Here is a 19930-nt window from a genome sequence, read left to right on the forward strand (position 1 = left end):
ACACCCAAGAAGCTTTCTGTCTTCTTCCATTTTTGGAGGACATGAAGACATTGCGACATGTGCAGCTACATAACCAAAGTAAGCCACATCATTAAAAAGTACAGACACGATGCTGCCCTAACCAGCACACCGGGGACACCCAAGAAGTGGGTCAAACAATGTTTCTCAAAAGATCCAGAATCTACCTGGAAACAGATATATTATTAAAGTCTGCCTAAAAGAGAGAAGAAAAGAGAGATATCTGCGGTAATGTTTAGCCTTAGTGAAGTATGTGTATTGTATGGGGCCGCTATAATGCTAGGCCTCACTGTCTGACAGAAATGATAAATCATGCCCTTGTCTCAAGGAAAGAAACAAAAAGCCGCCCAAGCCCTTTATACGCTAAAAATACTCGACAAAATAGAACGTCCTCCAGAGCTATCAGACATGGTGAAAGAAAAGGAGGTTGTAAAGAAGATCCGTCTCCCATTCTTCCCACAGAACTCCCTCTCAATTACTTTCACATTACACAAGTCAGACATTTTAACATGCACATTTTCACCTAAATTCAGTGGAACCTGGTTTATGGTCCCTGTTTCAAAGTAGAACGGTAAGTTAATTAGACATAAGAAGGGAGGTTTCATTAAAGGCTTGGCGACGGAGAGTGAGAGAGCATGATACATTCAAAATGCTCTTTTATTCCAAAGGTATAAAAGCCTGAGGATGGAGAACGAGAGAGGAAGGGGGAATGGAAGAAAGCTCAACATCACTCCACCCTGACAGCTGAACATTCTCAATCGAACACACACACACAAAAAAAAAAAAAACACCCAGGAAGAGTCGGCATGGCAACCGGACAGGATGTTTGTCCTCAGCTTCACTGCTGTTCTGGGGTCATGATGGCACAAGTTGTGATAAAAGTTCTCTACAGTACAGTATATTCAGCCGTACACACAATAGCTATTTACTCCTGTGGGCCATGGCAGAATACTGAAGCTTCGAGTCAATGGCACATGCTTTGGGATCAAAGTAAGTTCAAGTCACACACACACACACACTTTAGTTCAGTAAACTAAAACGGAAAGGCACTGACATAGAAGTCAGCAAAATCTCTAAACTCTATAGTAGACAAAAGAGAGAATAATTAGTTTTTGATGTGCGGCAGAATACAAACATAGGACGCTGATTTCAAAGCCTGGCGGTACACAGAATACTCCCTGCACTGTCAGTGGGAGGCATCTCCCACTGGCTTTTGCCTTCCTGCCACATAAACATAATCTCAAAACACTCTCGGTGGAATATAATCAAATCAGAGAGAAACAGTGCCCTGTTGTCGGTAGTTGCCCCGGTGTAGTGCTCTCTACTCCTCTTTTTTCCCCTCCCTCTCTCTTCTCTTCTTAGCTGTTGAGGTGGTGGTGTGTGAATGTATGTGTGTGTGTGGAACCACACTAGATAACAGGGTGTGATTACAGTAACGTGCTGTCATCAGTGGCATAAACAAAAGAAAACATGCAGACAGTAAGAAAGGCAGAGGTCATGCCAAGGACGAGTTAAAGAATCACACAAATACAGGACACAAGAGCCATCCAAACCAAGCACAAATGCAAAACACACACGTACGTACTGTACTGTATATATGCCAATAAAACACTACATATTTCCTATACAGGATGATACGAAAAGGTAATCTTTAGGTTTTCACTGTTGTTACATCCAGGAAACTAATCTAACTAATCGATTCTTGATGTCACTGGAACATTTTTGTAGACTTCATCCTGCTCAAACAGCTAGATTTTCTATTTAATACCTCCTGGAACATCGTTGTATTTTAAAAAGGTTCACACCCTTAACCCATCTTTGCTGGGAAAAATTAGAAAACCAAGCTATTTTTTTACAAAACTATTTTTTTTTATCTCTGTTTCCCAGAAAAAACTTCAAGTAAAACTTAGAATACTGTTACAATATCGTCAGACTGCATAGTGCATGGGATTGTGTAGCTACAGACTGGTCAGTGTTGCCCATGCTAATCCCTGTCCACCAATGAAAGCACCTACCAAAGTGTACATGAGCATCAGAACTGGACCAGTGGGGAAATGGAGGCCTGGTCTGATGAACCATGTTTTTATTTACATCATATGGTCAGCTGGGTGCGTATGCTTGGTATATCTGGGGACGAGATGGCACCAGGATGCACTATAGGAAGAAGACATGGTGGTGGAGGAAGTGATGCTCTGGGCAATGTTCTGCTGGGAAAAGTTGTGCTCTGGCATGGATGTGGATTTTACTTTGACACATTTCTCCTTCCCTGAACATTGTTGCATATCAAGTAAACCCCCTCATGGTAACAGTATTCTCTAATGGCAGTGGGCTCTTTCAGCAGGATAATGCACACTACCACACTGCAAATATATATAGTCAACACCTTGAACTCTTTGCCATGTTCCTCAAACCATTCCTGAAATATTTCTGTGCACACACACACGCACACAGTCTGACCTGATTTCCAGCTTAGAGTATTGCCCATGTGTTGCACCACCACACCGAAATCAACCCTCCCATCTTTAAAAAGAGAATTAGATAACCAAAGAGGTATGCAAGAGGGAAATCCCTCTAGAGACCAGGGTCTTATTTTCAGAAAGGTTTGACAGCAGAGGAAGAAATTACTGCTGGACACCATCAGTCATTTCCAGTATACAGTTCCATCATTAAGTATTCCTGTATTCAGATGTCCAGGAAGAAGGTGAACAGATGGCAAAGTGCTGCTGAGTAAATGAGAGCATGAGCTTTAAGTGATATAGTGTAAGAAGCATCAACGAGAACACGCCTATGATGCTTTACATGAATGTTCTTGCTCAATACGGCGTGTTCTGGTTACGGGTCAGCTGAATGGGGAGGCAGCATTGTGGTATTGCACGAGGAAACTGGCTATGGAAAGATATTTGGTGTTAATTATGAGGTCACAGTGAATGATGATGTGTGCTGTTTCTCTACCAATAAGTCTGTGTTGCTATGATTTTGTCTATGCTTATACTTATGCACAATTAATGGCACCTTTCACAAAAATTAAGTCAAATGATTGGTCAAATGATGTTCCAAGAGTGTTGATATTTAATATACCAAATCATCACTCCACTTGTCCAGGTTCGTCACATAAAATCCCAATATTAGCAATGGATTGATACGCTGAAACTGTTGCTACTCCGAGCTGGGAGTCACTTTATTTTTTGCTTGGAATCTTGCAACTAATAATAAAAAAATAAATTTATTATATTGTGTCTAAAATGTCTGTTACATGACACGAATTACTTATTAATAGAAGCAATTAATATACCAGCGATATCACACACTTGCTTGTGGTAATATTTTTACCTCTACATCTTCTTCTCTTCTTACCTCTGTGTAGAGTTTCATTTAATATAACCTCATACAGGCAACATACAGGAAAGACAGTACACCTCTCCATTCAGGCAACATTCCAGTCAGCCAATGACATGACAGCAGCACAAGGCATAAAATATCCTGTATGTTTTTTGAAAAATACTGATCTCTTGGGATTTTTCATGCACAACAAACTTTACATATAAAGGCTTCCACTCCTGTTAACATTTTCTCCCTAAACAAAATCCCATAACACACTGCAAAAAACATCAATGCTCACCATATTCTCTTACAGGAAATGAAATAATTTGTTGGATGAACTCTACAACTTCGTCTACAAATGCATGCAGCTAGCGGTCGTTGTTGTAGCTCTCAAATTATTGACTTTCTACACATGTTTTGATTGATTCTACATTTAAATGTTCGATGATTTTAAAAATATTACACTAGCTAGAAGTGTTGCAAGGATATGACGTCAATACCGGACAGTTATTTTTCACAATGTACTTCAAACAACAAATAAGGCAGAAAATGACCAGTCCTGTCTGTTGTTGATAAACACAAGTAGTGATGCGAGAATTTAGTCATGATGCCGGAAATTGAGTCATCAGTGTCCGAACGTATAGTGAGCCAAAGACCAGTGCCAGAATCTGCGTCCGTGATGTACTGACTCACAACCTAAAAGAGCTGATTGAGTCGCACCCATTGCCTGTTATTTCTTTCCTTCTAACTGTATCCATGTCATCAACAGCAGCGCTGATCATCTTCCTGCAATGTCCAACATTGTACAGAGATCATGGTGTACACCTCTATGCAGAACATTGATCCATGTGGACTTCCTACTTCAATTTAAAACACAGATTTTCAGTATGGTTTCTTTAACCATCTGTGAACCATCTGGCTTTTTTTTTGTGTTGAAAATTCTTTGGTGATGTGTGCATCATCATATTTATATTGTACCCCAGGGAATCAGGATATACTGTAGTTACAGGCAACAACAACAACAAAAAGGTTCCTGGGGGCTTATAGCTCATGAACAATAAGTATTTCAAGAATGACAGTTATTTAAAATATTCCACAGGGCCGTAAATAACTTTGGCATGAATGTTTTTAAAGGATATATTATTACTTAATATTACTTATATTACTAAAAAGTAGAGTGCCTTTTTGGTTGGGACAAATTGGAATTGTGTAATGTTTATTTTATACATTAATCTTATCTAAGCTAATCTATGTCTAGCTCATTTTAAACCCCGTCTTTTCCACACTAAAGCCTCTCTCTCCCTCTTACTGCACTCCATTACTATCAGGGTGAAGAGAAATAAGAGGCAGTGAGCCTCAACTCCTTTCACAGAGAATAGTTCTCCAGTTCTCCTGTGGAGAAACCCATAGAGAGAGGAGGAGACAAGACTGAGTGGAATGAGTCTGATCTGTCCTGACCCAGTGTAAAAAATTGAAAGAGCCACAAGGGAAAGCTGTCCGACACCTTCCCTTTGCTGCCTCGGCGAACGAGCTTGAGAAGAAATTCAGGAAAAAAAAGGGACTGAGAATTACAGAGTACCACCATTAAAATAGGTCTGTTCACGGTGTCTCTCAGGTTCTGGCAGCTGTAATGCACAGAATGGGAATTTACAAGCTAGTGGTCTAATACAGAAAAGAAATTTTGACCAATACAGAAAAGAAATTATAAACTATTATCATTCTAAATTGTTAGTGTTATATAATAATTTATTGTTAAAATTATTAATTATAAACTATTGTGACTGTATAGTCAAAAATCAGTTTTAATGCACCATGGTTCTTTTAAAAATAATGATATTATAGTAGTGTGAGGCTCGGCTTCCTCAATTTAATAAACATAGTTGATTTTAGATAAAGCACACACACAAAATAATATCTTCATACAGGACAAAATTCCACAAAGGTTTTGTTGTTTTTCCAGTTGTCAGCCAGGGCAGAAATAAATCCTTTCTAAAGCATATGCAGCCCAAATGTATTTATACATGCATCATATCAGATGTACAGGAAGAAGCTCAGCTATAAGACTCCAAAGTCCATTTCCACCTAAAAGAACCTCCAACGCCAAGCAGCTAAATAAACAGACAGAAAAAAAACCCGACAAGCAAGCAAGCAGCCACTACAAGTTGAACACAATCAGATTCTTCAGAATGCAACGGTATATGGATGAGCACTGTGTGACCAAAACTCACCAAGATAATGGTAACATATAAATAATATAAACTGGTTACACTCACAAAGTACCAGAATAATCCAAATACACCATGTAGTTTTTGAGTGAAACTAAATTTAAATTGAGCATGTCGTTTTCAAGAAAGAGGCTCAAAATAGGTCTAGCGTTGAACCGGTTAAAGAACTAAAAGTACTCACAACCTCGAGAACCAGCTTGAGGAAATTATATTTTTTGTCCGCAGATTCACACCATTTCTGTTAGTTGCTCTGGATAAGGACATTTCTGTATTCCAAGGCCAATTGTTTTTTATCCTTTATATTAATTAACAGGATGTTTGGATGTGTGGTGATTCTCAGCCTACAGTATGAGACAGCTCTCCAATTCTTCTTTGATATATGATGTAACAATAAAATAAAATGGTGCAATAAAATGATATGTTCATAAATATTTTAGCGGATCTGATAACTAATTATAGTATATTGCATAATACAGTGTCCCCCAATACTCCCTGCATACAGGAAAGGAAATTAACAAAAAAAAAAATCTACATGAATACCATTTCTTCATAAACACAAACAGATTTTCTTTCAGTTTGGCTCTAATTTTGGCAACAGCGTTGTGTGTGAGATTGTGTTTGCCATGTTTCCTGTTAACGTCCATCACGACCGTATGAATCCTTTTTGATTCAGTAATGAGAATGATTTTATTTCATTCTTCTTTTGTCTAAGGCATTGTGAAAGTTAACATTCTGTATTTTTATTCAGATAAGCGAAGTATGAAAAACTCTCAAAGGCTTTCCTTCAGATAAGTCATTTTGCTAAAAAGTGTATCTCCCCACGTATGAAAACATTTAGGTAAACACCTTGTTTTATATTACAGTACATGTTTAATTTGGAACTGCTGTGGAAGAAATCTAGAACTGTTTGATAGCTTTTAGAAGACTTGTCTTCTCAAATCAGTGAGATGTTCCCAGATTAGATTAAGACTAGTCTTTAAAATAGTCTTAGTTAGACAAATGATGGCCAAGCCAATCGAATAACACTAGCAAGTAAGTTACACACTGTATGTTTCCTGTCAGGATGCAGTATGTTAGCCCTGTTATCTATATTTAGCAAATAACTTTCACACTAAAGCAGATTTCACACTCAAAGCTGTAAGAATTTGTTTTAGAAGTTGTGTTTATTTTTCTATTTTAAAAGGTATTATGATGGTTCTGTTCACTATGAGTTTTAGATTTTCAAATGTTGCTCTTGTTATGTGAGCAGAATTACACCATTGTCTTCGCTAAGATATCTAATGTTGTCTAGCTGGCAGCTGGAACAGAAGACAGTCTGGATGGATTGCAGGGAGTGATGTCCACAATAGTAAATATTTGCCTTGATTATTGGGGATAATGCCTAAATAAATATTGACATATGCTATGTTCTGTCATTACATTAATGTATAAAGGGTCAGAGCTGGGGATTGATGAAGGTTAAAGTTAGCTAACGTCTGGTTCAGCTGGTCTCCTTTCTTCCTGCTACAGTACACAACCGTGCCTGTGTGTCTCCTCTCAATGACACAACCCATTATTCTTACCTACCAATTACTCACACACAGCACACACTTGGCCTGCAAACAAAGTGAAACTCCCCCCCTGTGGAGAGACAGCCGAGGTAACCAAACAAACCTCAAGCTAGTCAGTCAGCCAGCTAGATAAAGCACTCATGCACTACTTCTTTCCCATGTACTCAATTAGTCCTGCACCCATCGTACTGGATGTTTCCTCTACACATGATTAATGACTGGTCAACATCTCGACCTTGGGATGAATATAAATGGCAAACGATGGGAGTCAAAGGCAAACAGATTATTTCCTATATATCATGGTGGGGACCCCATGAGACTAGGAATATCTGACCACTGTGAACCTGTAGGGACATCTACTGGGTATACATGCAGGAAAAAGCGTGCTTGCTCGCCCGCCCATCCATCCACCCTTTTTTTTTTTTTAATGGCCATTAAATATTAAAACCAACTTAAATTGGTTATGTAACCATTTAATTGGATGGAAAAAGCAAAAACAGCTCCTCTGCCAACGCATTATTCATTTCAGGCTTTCGGATTGCATGCGTTTACTGGTCTTCTGGAAAAGTACAGAGAAATTCCTGGCTGTTAATCGAACAGATGCTTCTTGATTCAGTGTGTCCTTGAGAAGATGCTCTACAAACAACGAAACATGGCCACTAAATGCTGGAACTCGGTGCTGTGTTCGTTTATTCTTGCCCGTCATGCTCTAATGACGAACGATCACTTTGAATGTGTGAATCCCACATGCTAATAGGAAGAGAACTGTCCAACAGCAGCATGCTTCATAAACTCCCGTACTAATAAACCACTAGAGTGCATTTACACTCACTCCATCACAGCTGAGGCTGGCAGAGTCCGGCATCTCCGCACAGCCAACCATGCATTTCCTGTGCTGTGTACCCCAGAGAGCACAGCAAAGGGTTCTTTGAGCTTGTCCTTTACAGCGATTGAGGTAGCGAGCGAGCGAGCGAGAGAGAGAGAGAGAGACAGCGGATTAGAACCCTTGCACTTGAAGAAGGGAAGGATGCTGCCATACTTTGTTAGCAACTGGCAGCCACTATGTTATGCACCACATACTCTGGTCGCCATAGCAACTGCAGCCAAAGCCTTTTTCCTGGGGGCCGGTGGCTTTTGGTCAGCTCTAGTCATAGAGCATAAGGCCCCTTTCTGAGCAGCACAGGACTATTGAGAGTGCTGAGCCCCTGCTAGGAGCGACAAAAGGGCCCAGAATTTCATTACCAGTTCACAGAAAAAGTCAGTGCTCATTCACTGAGACGTTTAACACCGATCGCCAGAAATACTGCGCACCCTTTGACTGAGAACACCTGTTCCTGCAGCCAAGAAAACCAAACAGCCAACTACTTAATAAACAACCATCAACAAAAAAAAATCCAAAATTCAACTGTGCTTTTTTTTGTCATCTCATCAAATACTGCACACTATGCACTTTCCTCTAAAATAAATGGGTCTTACCTTATTGTTTGCACATACAATGGCAAAGCACCTCAGCAGCTCTCCACAGCTGAAAAAGAAGAGAGAAAGTCAGTTAGAGACAAGAAGACTAATCAGCAGGACTCTTGCTGAATCACTGTTTTGGCCCAGAACACTTTCTGCTAATAGAACTTGACAGCTTCAGCCTCAAACTATACAACACTAATAATTAAACTAATTTATTTTGTTGGTACTACAACTACACATTTCCTCATTTAATTTCAGAGAAAACGGCTATTAAGAAGTGCTTGTTATTTCAGTGCACATGCCGGTGTGAAGCTCCGAGGGTATCGTGGGTCATCTGGAGCAGTCATTAGTGGAGGAAAGCATGGTGAAAGGTTAAGGGAGAAATTGGCATGAGGCTAGGAAGGAGAAAAGAGATATGGCAAGAGGTCCGGAAGAAGCTGAAGAATGGGAGGAGAGGGGAAGCAAAAGGTTAGGAAAAGGACAGAAACGTATCAGCGAGATTGGAGATGTTCCCCCCACAAAATGGGAGGTGTAGAAAGAACCCCAGGTAATAAGATATAGATTTGTAAACATTCCCTTTGTTTCTCTGAGGGGAAAAATGTTTTCATGCTTTTTTCTTAAGTAGACAATCCAGCAAAGGCTCTTTTGTATTGACTCTCACCCAAAGCAAGTATTGGCAGAGATTAAAAGGCTGAATAAAAGGGCATGTCAGAGAAACAGGACTTCCACAGGCCTTTTATGAATATACTGTTGTCATCCTAGCACAGGTTTAGTATTCCAGAAAATTTATATTCCGGACTTGTAGCCTACTTATTATGAAACCTGATCATGGACCACAGTCTTAAGATAAGCAAAAGTAATTAGTTTCCAATTAACATACAAGATAAGAATACAGAGGCTACACATGACACATGGTACTTTTTAACCTTAGTAAATTGCTCCACTTGCAATATACAAAGTAATAAACCCCTAAACCAGTGGCACTGAGATATTATTCAGAGAAACATGCAAACTATTCTTCTGCACCGCAAATAGGCACAAAACAAATTAATACTAATTTGGTTAGATTTTCAGTTGGGGTTAAGAAGGATCTATTGCATTGTGCCAAAACCCAAACCACCTCACAATGTTTATCCAATGTGTGACTATTACTTAAAGCATTACTTTTTAGTTTGAGATGAAGTGCCTTAAAGGTTTTTGTTTTGACACCAAGCCCATGTTAAAGACATATTTAGTCAACAGTAATTAACAGACATTTGTAAATTGGATCTTATTTAAATAGCATTCTTTGAGGGAGATTTTGGGGAATGCTGGGAGTTGGGAAGTGTGGAAAAGGTACAGAATGGTTTAGAAGCAGTTAGCTAGGAGTAAATGATGATTAATCGAGATGCTCATTAAAAGGGCTAGCTTTATACTGCTTGTGTTATTATTATTATATTACCTATCATTAACTCACGGAGTTATGGAATGTTGTGTCTTTCTATCTAATCTTTTTTGAAAGCACTAGGATCTCTAATAGGCATGAGCATAAAACAATCTCACACACGCACAATAATAGGTGAGCTGCACCATGCTTCCTATTATATTTGTTTTTTTAGTGAATTCTTTCCAGGTCTATAATTATGATGTGTCTTTTCATGAGCAAACAGAAAAGCTGAACTGGCCATTAGTCAGCTTTTCCGTTCAAGACTAATGCTACGTTCTCAAAACACAGTGATTTTATTGCTGCAAGTGGACAGTAGGTGTACTATGAAGTGACCATTAGGTGTCCATGCTTCTGGTTGCCATAGTAATCGAAATCAGTTTTCTTGCCTATCAAATGAAACATTCTGGCGGGAAATTTGCCGTTTGTATATAAAAATTCACACGTGTATGAAAGCATAAAGTCATACGAGATGAAGGAATAGCAGTGTGAATTCTAATGTCTTTGCGCTCATTGATGGTCACTATTTATAACCGTGTCACATGTCTGGACACGCCCACATCTAGCTGTTAACGGTTGCTGTCACCCACGTCAACGGAGTTATCTGCAGTCAATTTGTTGTTTGGTAATCTGTATGTTTGCTTGTTTTATGTATATTTGCTTTGACACCAAGCAAGTGCCTTTATTTATTTATTTTTTTTAAATGCACCGTGCTTGTGTTTATTACATCCTTTTTTTGTATTTTACGTTGCACATCTCAAACACTGCTGATTTGCTCCAGTGGACACTAGATCTCGGAGGCTGTGTGTGTGGTCCGTTTGAACCTACAGTCCTGGCAAAAAAGAATTCAGGCCCAGCCTTTACTCTTCACATGACATGATGCCTGATATTTTTGCAAATCTAGAGGAGAGGAGCCTGATGCCCAGTTGTTCCCCTAACCAGATTAATGTAATGAGCTTAGAGGCCCAATACTGAACTCAAAACAGAGACTACTCCTATAGTTGCATCCATTCACCTTTCACCATTCAACACAACACCAAAACAAGCTTTGTCCAAATGTAATCATTATATATGAGAAGAAATTCTGCTTTAACCATCCAAGCAGAGAGAGGTGTAGTTATTGAGTGCATCAAATGCACACAACTAAAGCAAAGAGTACAGAGCAACAAATAAAACTGTAGCGTATAATAGTACATGAGTCGTAAAGCTAATAGTTATTGGGAAACTGGATTGTAGATGTGGGACCTAATTGGTAACTGGTGAGACTATAGCAGTTTCACTGTGAAGGACATGAAGGAATGCCATGGTGAAGGGTGAGGATCGTTTACATAAACAGCCTGAGAGCATTTACAAGTTTTCGAGGCACAGCTGAAACCGAGATTGCAAGAGTAGATACACAGCTCCACAAGGTGCTTACAGTAAATTAGAGCAAAGGCTTAAGGCTTTGCTCTTTTGGCTTTGCTCTAAGAAATATTATACAAAAGAAATCTTGTGTAAATAAACATTTACACACACAAAAAAAAGGTGGACGTTGCCAGATTTTCAGCACAAACTAAACTGTTACAGCTCCAAACCAAAACTCCAAAACTATTGAACCATGTGAAATGAAATTATATACACACTAATTAAAACAGTAATAATTCAATTTATACCATAAACTTAATTTAGCACAAGCTTCAAATGACAGACTAGCTAAGCGAGACTATTGATTTTTTTCCTCAGAATCAGAGAGGATTTCACTGAATATAATTTTCATATAAATAGAGAATCGCACACACTTGTATGTTCTAAATTAAAGAAAGGATTTACAAACACACAACATAGTCTTGCATATCATCACATAGTATACAAACTGGTTCATATTGATTCATAGACGTTTCATATGAAATATTTGCCAAACGTTGCTAGAATCGCTCTTCTTATGCATGCGCGACTGAAGTGCACACGTATTGTCAAAGTCCTCAACTTGTAATAAGTCCCAAAGTGCCGCAATCTTGGCAACGGTCCCAGGCTGTTATTTCCAGTCATACAAGATCAGGTTTCTAATTTACTTTAATAGAAAGTGAGCTGTAAACCCATAACAGATCATACCAAGGTTCTATAAAATAACTGCTAATATGTGACCAAAATATAGCGAATAAATAATTTAGACAATATTCCTTCAAAAATAAATCTCTCTTAAAAAGGGGCAAAGACCTGACAGCACCTTTTTATGGCAGTTTCTATAGCAACCGTTTTCATCATTCCAGAAAGCAGGCTGAGTCGCAAGTTACCTACTCTCTATATACATGCATAAAACAAAACATAAAATATCATGGCATAAAATAAGCATGGCTGATCAAAATTTAGGCTTCATCATGCAGCTTAGCAGATAGCTTTTATTGTTTATTTCCTTTAGAATTGTTTTAAGCTAAAGACACTTTAGGTGATATATTAACCAGCGTGCTACTATTACATAAACTATGCAATGAAATTCTGCCTCCTGCTTTGGTCATGGACAGAAAATAAAATAATAATGTTTCTGGAATTTGTTTTCAAAATGCCTTTGTGTCTATGTTAAAATCATTTTTCTTGTTTCTGCCATTCATTTTTCAAAACACAGTTACTGTAATAGTCTTTAACTTAAAGTCTTGGGGTCTTTTTTTACCTTGTAATACCACTACTAAGCAACAAACCTGGTTCAACATTAGTATCATAGAACCTTATATTTAAATTTTAAATGTATGATCAGCTTTTCTTATATGACCTCTCAAATCATTTTAATTTTTGTGTAATTCAAGATATCTGGAAAAACAATTTTGTACTAATCAAGGCAGAAATTTTCCATAAACACTCAGAGATGATAAAAAAAAAATAATAATTTATCAGGAAAAAAAGCATTGCAATGGTGCATTTTTACCTTTCACCATCCAGTTGCTAAAGGTGAGTCAACTGCTGCAATTTTGAAACCCTTTAAAATACAGTCGTCTTCTTCAAGATGCAAATCTGAATAATGCAGATCATTGTTTTTGCATAGATGGATAAAATTATATTGCAGTCATACCAGAAAAACAAACTTGCCTATGACTGATGCTCTTTCCTATAGATGGTCTTCTGGAAATGAGTTCAGCTTATATTCCATGCCAGATACAGTACAGCTTGACTAATTCTCTGTACTGTCTCAAGATGTGAACAAGTCGGAGATAAGAGAGGGTGCTGCTGACAGGCGGTGTTGCCCGAAACATTTGGGGAGCACGCTTTTTAAAGCACACTTCCAGAAATGTCTTTGCACTGATCTTAACTCTTGCTGCCCAGCTTGCACTTTTATAAGTTCTGTGCACTTTGCCAGTTAAATCAATAAAAGTTGATTCAATAAAAAAATAAAAACAATTATATATATATATATATATATATATATGGCTACAGCCTGGGGACTAGATGGCAATTAATTTTAGTCTATCCGATCCAATGGGACTGATGAGAGAGAGAGAGAGAGAGAGAGAGAGAGAGAGAGAGAGAGAGAGAGAGAGAGAGAGAGAGAGAGAGAGAGAGCGCAAGAGTCCACAGGTGGACATTTCTTCTTGCCTCACCAAAAAATTACAGCTAAGCTCATTCAATAACAAATTATGACACCATACTTTATAGTTAATCTAAATCTTTAACTGATAAAAATGCTCACTTCTCTCAGGAAACAGCAGAATCAGATCATGGGAAATTATTACTGAGGAACAATGCACATCTTCAAATGTGATCCAATGTTAAGGGAGCCATTTCCCCCAACAAGGTTCCTTTTGGACATGATGTAGATCATGAAGGAATAATTGTACTCCAACACATTTCCCCAAACATCGCAATTCAAACTCTAGCACCACTCAAAAACAATACAGACATCCAGATTCCACAGAATCAACCAAATCACTGAAAATTCAAGGCCAAGCGAATAAAAGCTGCACTTTTTCAGGGTCATGCTACTTTTCGAATAACAGCTTTTCGGTGACGTCAGGTCCAGAGAGAGCTGAAGGAATCTTTCTGTGCTGTGGAATACGTCCCTTGTTTGGATTTGATCTTGAAGGATGCCGGGTCTTAACCCTGTAGGAATGAAGGCACTATTCAGAGACGTGATAAATGAGAGGAATGAGCAGTGTCACTGAGGACATGCGTGAATGGCAATAGAACACGGGATAGATAGAGGGATGACAAGGTTATATCATACCAACTCCTACAACTCATGCAATAGTACATATAATACCAAAGTCAAACACTGTGTATATGCAGAACTATAAAGTTCTACCAGGGTTAAGAATAACTGTGGAAACTTATAATACTAAAGGTCACAAAATCTCACTAATAAAAAAAAAATAAACATTAATGTATTATTAGAATAGTATAAGTCTAAAAGAGATTATTAGATACGCCCTTAAATGTAGAAGCTGAATAGAATCCAGTTCGTGTGACCAGTAGATCACCAACAGGGAGAACAGATCACTGCTGTAATGCGTGTTGAACAATAGAAACACTACATGACCATGTTCCTATAATATATGATCATTTATGCTTGTGTGTTAGATTCAACTTTACTCAAGTATTCAGCTACAAATGAATGCTCCGACACAAATTACTGGATCATGTTTAACCAAGTCTATAGTCAACACAACATATTTATAGCAGCATATATTCTTGGCCACTTACACAGCAAGCAGAGAACAGATTCCATAAGCAGCTAGATACCTCATGCAGTTACAAATTGCCTATAGTTCTAAATTCCAACAGAATTAACAAGCAAGTTCATTCAAATTTGTATTAAACTCGTAAAGGAACACAAAAGGAGTAATTAACTTATGGATCTAGGGATCGCCTGCTGAATGCCTGACAGGAAAGTTTCAGAAAAGCTTCTTAAAAACAAATACTTTTCATTGTTTGTCCCTTGTTGAGGAGAGAAGTCAGGAGAATGCCCAGACTTTCCTGTGCTGAAAGGAAAATACAATAACTCAAATAACCACAATGAACAGAAAAGCATCTTAGAATATATAACATACCCACAAAGCTAAATCCACCAGAATGTTTTGAGTTCTGTGGTCATTTTAAGCATTGCTGCTGCCACATGATTGGCTGATTGGATAACTGCATTAATAAGCACGGTTAAATGTGGCATAGTAAAGTCTGTTTCTCTTTCAATCATGAAAATGGCTAAAAGTGCAAGTGAAGAATCCATTTCAACAGCAGGTAGCTTCCATATACCCAGGCACATACCCTCTATTTTTTACAGCTGTGTTTAAAAACTGGCTTCTAACACCACAATCTTCGAAGGTAAAAGGGCATGGTGAGGTTATAAAGTAAATAAACACTGTAACATAACTTATTATTATTAACTTGTAGCAAAAAACATTTTTCCTTCTATTATTGAAACACATATTCTATTACTCAAACACAGATTCTACCATTTTCTTTTATGGCTGCCAGACCACCATGGACATGGCTTTCCCAGTCCATCACAGATTTTCCACTGACTTTGGCACCAAGTAGACCTGATGCAAATGCAGAATGGACATTGTCTCAAAGCAGGTTTATAGAACATAATAAACATGATACAAAAAAAATAATATTAAATATTAATATAAATAAAAAAATGTATATAAATGTCTTTGTATTTATCCCCAACAGGCAAGCTGGGGGTGATTGAGGCAACTGTAACAAGGAAAAACTCCCTTGGATGAAAGAGGAAGAAACCTTGAAAGGAACCAGATACAAATAGGGAACCTCATCTTCATTTGGGTGACACTGGAGGGTGTGATGTGTATATATATATATATATATATATATATATATATACACATACACACACACATTTCGGCAATTGTGTATTGATTGGAAGGCTGTTGTCCTCAAAAGTTGACATGTAATTGTCAAAGAATGTCCGAATACTTCATGAAGCAGAATTCAACTGGAGCTGGTACATCTTTAATAATAACGAGTTTTGCTGCCTGTAAAGCAGGGCAATAAATGTGGTCTGCCTGCTGCTTCCGTTAATCTGATATCACTCAGGTGCCATAAATTTGCCTCCACACTGGAGGGAGGAGAGATGGCACTTTGCAGAATCTGCCAGCTGAACCAAGGGTTTAAAGTTTCACCATCAGTAGTTCACTGAAAACTGCTGTCTCAAAGCTCCAGTATCCTCTTGCTAAACATGTCCACTATACCGCTACCCTTAATTTGCCTCCACCTGGGTTGGAGTGGAACTTAAGACCTGAATTTCCTGAATCCTCTCTGCTATTCTGATTATTTAAGCTTTACAAAGCTTGTACCTGAAGTTAATTATGTTTTCATGGCCTTGTGAATGTAGCGAGGCCAGCATGGAAGGGGAAATGGAAGTAGTCCAAATGTATTTCATGAACCACATCTGATAATAAAGACATCTATGCTACCTTGAGTAGTCCCTTAGCTCCATAGCCTCATTTAATGTCTCTCTATTTTGACAAAGGTAACCTAATTGTCTAGTCATGTGCATGCTACTCAGAACACACCATCTTACAAATGAGCTCTTTGGGCTAAAACTCAGGCAGGAAAAAAACTCACCAAAAAAAAGGGACAACTCAAACAACTTCCACACAGAAAACAAATACTGATTCTGCAATAATTAGCTAAGTGGCTGCTTGTCTTCAGCTACAGGATGAGCACATGCCATGCTTCTCCTCCATTCACCTTATTAAAGGACCAAGTAGGTCTTGTTTCATTATGGTAGGCGTGTATGCACCAGGGTCTGGTCATTAACCTCCACAACACACACACACACACACACACACACACTCACACTTCAATAACTACTACTTAATAAAACAGACCATATAATCTACACAGAGCCAAAGTTTATAATACAACCCATAAGAAATACCCGAGAAGAAAAAACTGGTCTTCGCTGAACTAGTAATATTATCTGTCTAATCCATAGCAAAACTGTGCTATAACACATGTTTCAAGAGTCACATCTTGTATAGCTTCACCATCTTGCTTCAGAAAGTTAATTTAAAGTGCATGTTATACATGTATTTATAAAACAGCACCAGCAGTTAGGCCTGCAATCAAGACAATTCACCTCAGGGAAAAAAAAAAACACAACAGTAAGCAGGACAGAACTCCAGAGGAATGGGCGATAAAAAGAAAACAGAACACAATCCTCCTCTTGGACAAACACAGATTGGGATTCTGCCACAGAGAGGGGGAAAAAAAGCTGTGGCAAACGCTCACATTTCCACAGGGCACCAACATTGCGAGCATTTCACTCACGTTCGCAAGTGAAAATTACTGTGTGCAAATGTACAAGTTATTTAAGAGAACCTGCAGATATGGGAAAACATGATATGCCACATTAACCACTGGTGCTAGCTACTGTGATTTGTCAGAACATTCACTTCAGCTGGAGCCAGAATCACGTCAGACAGTGAAAATATATAGACCAACAAATAAATAAAAAAGGAAATAAAAAAAAGGAAATCTGTAATTCACTTCATGTAGAAAAGACTTTTACAAAATGTGCATTAAAAATTTCCTCATATTATAAATAGCATATTCTGAGTGAGCCTAACCGCTAAAAACTGCTGAGTTAAGCAGCTAAATGTTAGCTAAATATAAACCATCATAAGACAAGATAAAACCTGGCAGTTTTATGGATCTTTTACAACCATCTACTATATACCTAATGGAACTCTCCAACCTAAAACACATTAAATATGTTTATTTTGAATTATTGTGATTCTTTAGTGATTCTGGTGCAAATTGGTGCTAGTTTTATACTGTCATAGTGGTTGGTCGTCTCTAACAGTATACAGGAACATTGCTAGTGCAGATACAAGGGTGTTTAATAGGAGAAAAAACACAATGTACAATTTTCAATACCATATTGATGACAGTTGATGTTCAAAAAAATAATATGTAAAATATAAACTGAAGACAACTGGAGCTCACATGTTAATTATTCAAACCAGTATGCAAGTCGTTCAGGATAAAGTGTGTTCACCAATTTAACCAGGTAAATTATAAAGTGTAAACTGTGATTCTGTGCCAGAAATCAAGGTCTAGTCTGTGTCTGAATAATATCTGGCTCAGATTTTTAATTCTCAAATACAATGACCTTTAGCTCACCTGTCAGATAAGTCTCCTGCTACAATGCATAATACTGTGAGAATAATGATGCAATGACCTAAAAAGAGTCATTTTAAAATTCTAGGAAGAATTTCTACCACCCTTAAATCAGCCTTTGGCATTTCATATAACTATTACTCACACAAGATGAAATGCACACAAGCAACCCAGCAGCAGGCTTAATGAATGTCACCACAAAGGATGATTTATTTATGCTTTGGCTGGATCACTGGGTCAGGCAGAAAAGCTACACAAGATAAATACAAAATGCAAAGAACATGCAAAAGATATTCGGACAGTTTCAAACGTTTGGACAGGTGCTTGTCTGTGTGTGTTTGTGTGTGATGTGTTCAGCTTGCTTGGTGTTTCAGCAGCACCATCAAAATTCCTACCATCTTACCTCATATTAGAGAGAAAGCATCTAGAAAGAAGGCCAATACATTAACAGCTTTAACAGAATGAGTTCATCTTCCTCAAAAAAACAAAAATAAAACCAAAAAAACGATAAGATTATCACATACACTTGTAATGCAGGACACACCCCTCACTCCCAGCAGACTTCGGTTCTGTAATCTCTTCTCCTACATATGACGGAGCCATGTAGCCTGCTTCCAAGAATGAAGAGAGCAATTCCCAAAGACAGGAAATAAAATCAATTCCCCCCCCTCCCCCCCCCCTCCATGTCTGTAAATACTTCATTAGAATGAGTGCAGATGTAGCAGTGAATCTTATTTACGTACAGGCAGACACAAATCTGCTTAGTTTTATAAGCCAAGGCAAAAGTGCTTTAAGAAAAGACCAGCTGATTTTCTAGCGCTGTTTAACTAAACCAAGTGGGTTACTACCATGTAAAATTCCACATTTGCTCTTGCTTCAACATGAAAGACGGGTCATCAAGAGGTTGTTATTTACTTTGCTGTAGTCTTTAAAGGAGTGAGGATACAATTCGACTGGGGAATATCGGTCAATGGCTTTAAATACCGAGTATTATACCACATCCACATTGTAACAGAAAACAGATTTCAAGACAGCTATTTAATAAACAATGGGCCTCGTTTATCACACTGGATATGAAAGAATGGTCATAACTCTGGGGGCATTTACACAAGTAAAATGGTATTCATGAAAATCTAGTTTGTTTGGAAGATCGTTTGTTTCATATATGAATAAGACGACTAACGTGTGCTGACTGACCTGAGTAAAGAGGACATTAAGTAGCTTATTTACTTTAATATTCTAAAAGATATTTGAATGAGGCCTAAAAAACACAATTACCAGTGATCTATCTATTGATTAGCAACAATATCATTAATAGAAGGGATTGCGAATATAGTATTTTTCATGGTACAGTACATTATGACAGCATCCTTCAAGTACTTTGAAACTTCAATCCACTAGGAAAACGTTGACATTACATAACTGTGGTAGAAGCGTCAGTTGAACGCTATGGTATGCTCAGCAATTCTAAATTTTCCCTTCAGTTTTTGGCTGACAATTCTTTCATTAGTAGATGATGGAACCTTTTTTCACAGCACATCTGTGGAACAGCTGCTCCCAGCCCTCTTTAGGGGTCACTGGGTGAAGATGGAGCCTTCTGGAAAAATGCCATTTAATCCAGGCTGTGAAGATTCCCTGGAAAATTAAACCCTCGACCACACTGGTGAGGCACTTTTAGCTGTTCTGGAAAAAGACATTCAGAATGATTAGTGATGCCCTCCTGTAGGAGGTCAGATAGATGTGTGTGTGTGTGTGTGTGTGTGTGTGTGTGTGTGTGTGTGTGTGTGTGTGTGTGAGTGTGAGTGTGTGTGTGCGTGGGA

General features: G+C 38.2%; 1 protein-coding gene across 2 annotated transcripts in view; it reads right to left on the bottom strand.

Moving 5' to 3' along the window:
• Positions 1–19930, bottom strand: part of tln2b (talin 2b) — a 112628-nt gene that overhangs the window by 71522 nt on the left and 21176 nt on the right. For both annotated transcript variants that reach the window (XM_047819587.1, XM_047819586.1), the window contains exon 2: positions 8591–8639. The gene's annotated coding sequence lies outside the window, so the exon portion shown is untranslated. The remainder of the gene's footprint in view (positions 1–8590; positions 8640–19930) is intronic.

Source organism: Tachysurus fulvidraco, chromosome 10, assembly GCF_022655615.1.
Source record: "Tachysurus fulvidraco isolate hzauxx_2018 chromosome 10, HZAU_PFXX_2.0, whole genome shotgun sequence".
In the NCBI taxonomy this organism is placed as follows: domain Eukaryota; kingdom Metazoa; phylum Chordata; class Actinopteri; order Siluriformes; family Bagridae; genus Tachysurus; species Tachysurus fulvidraco.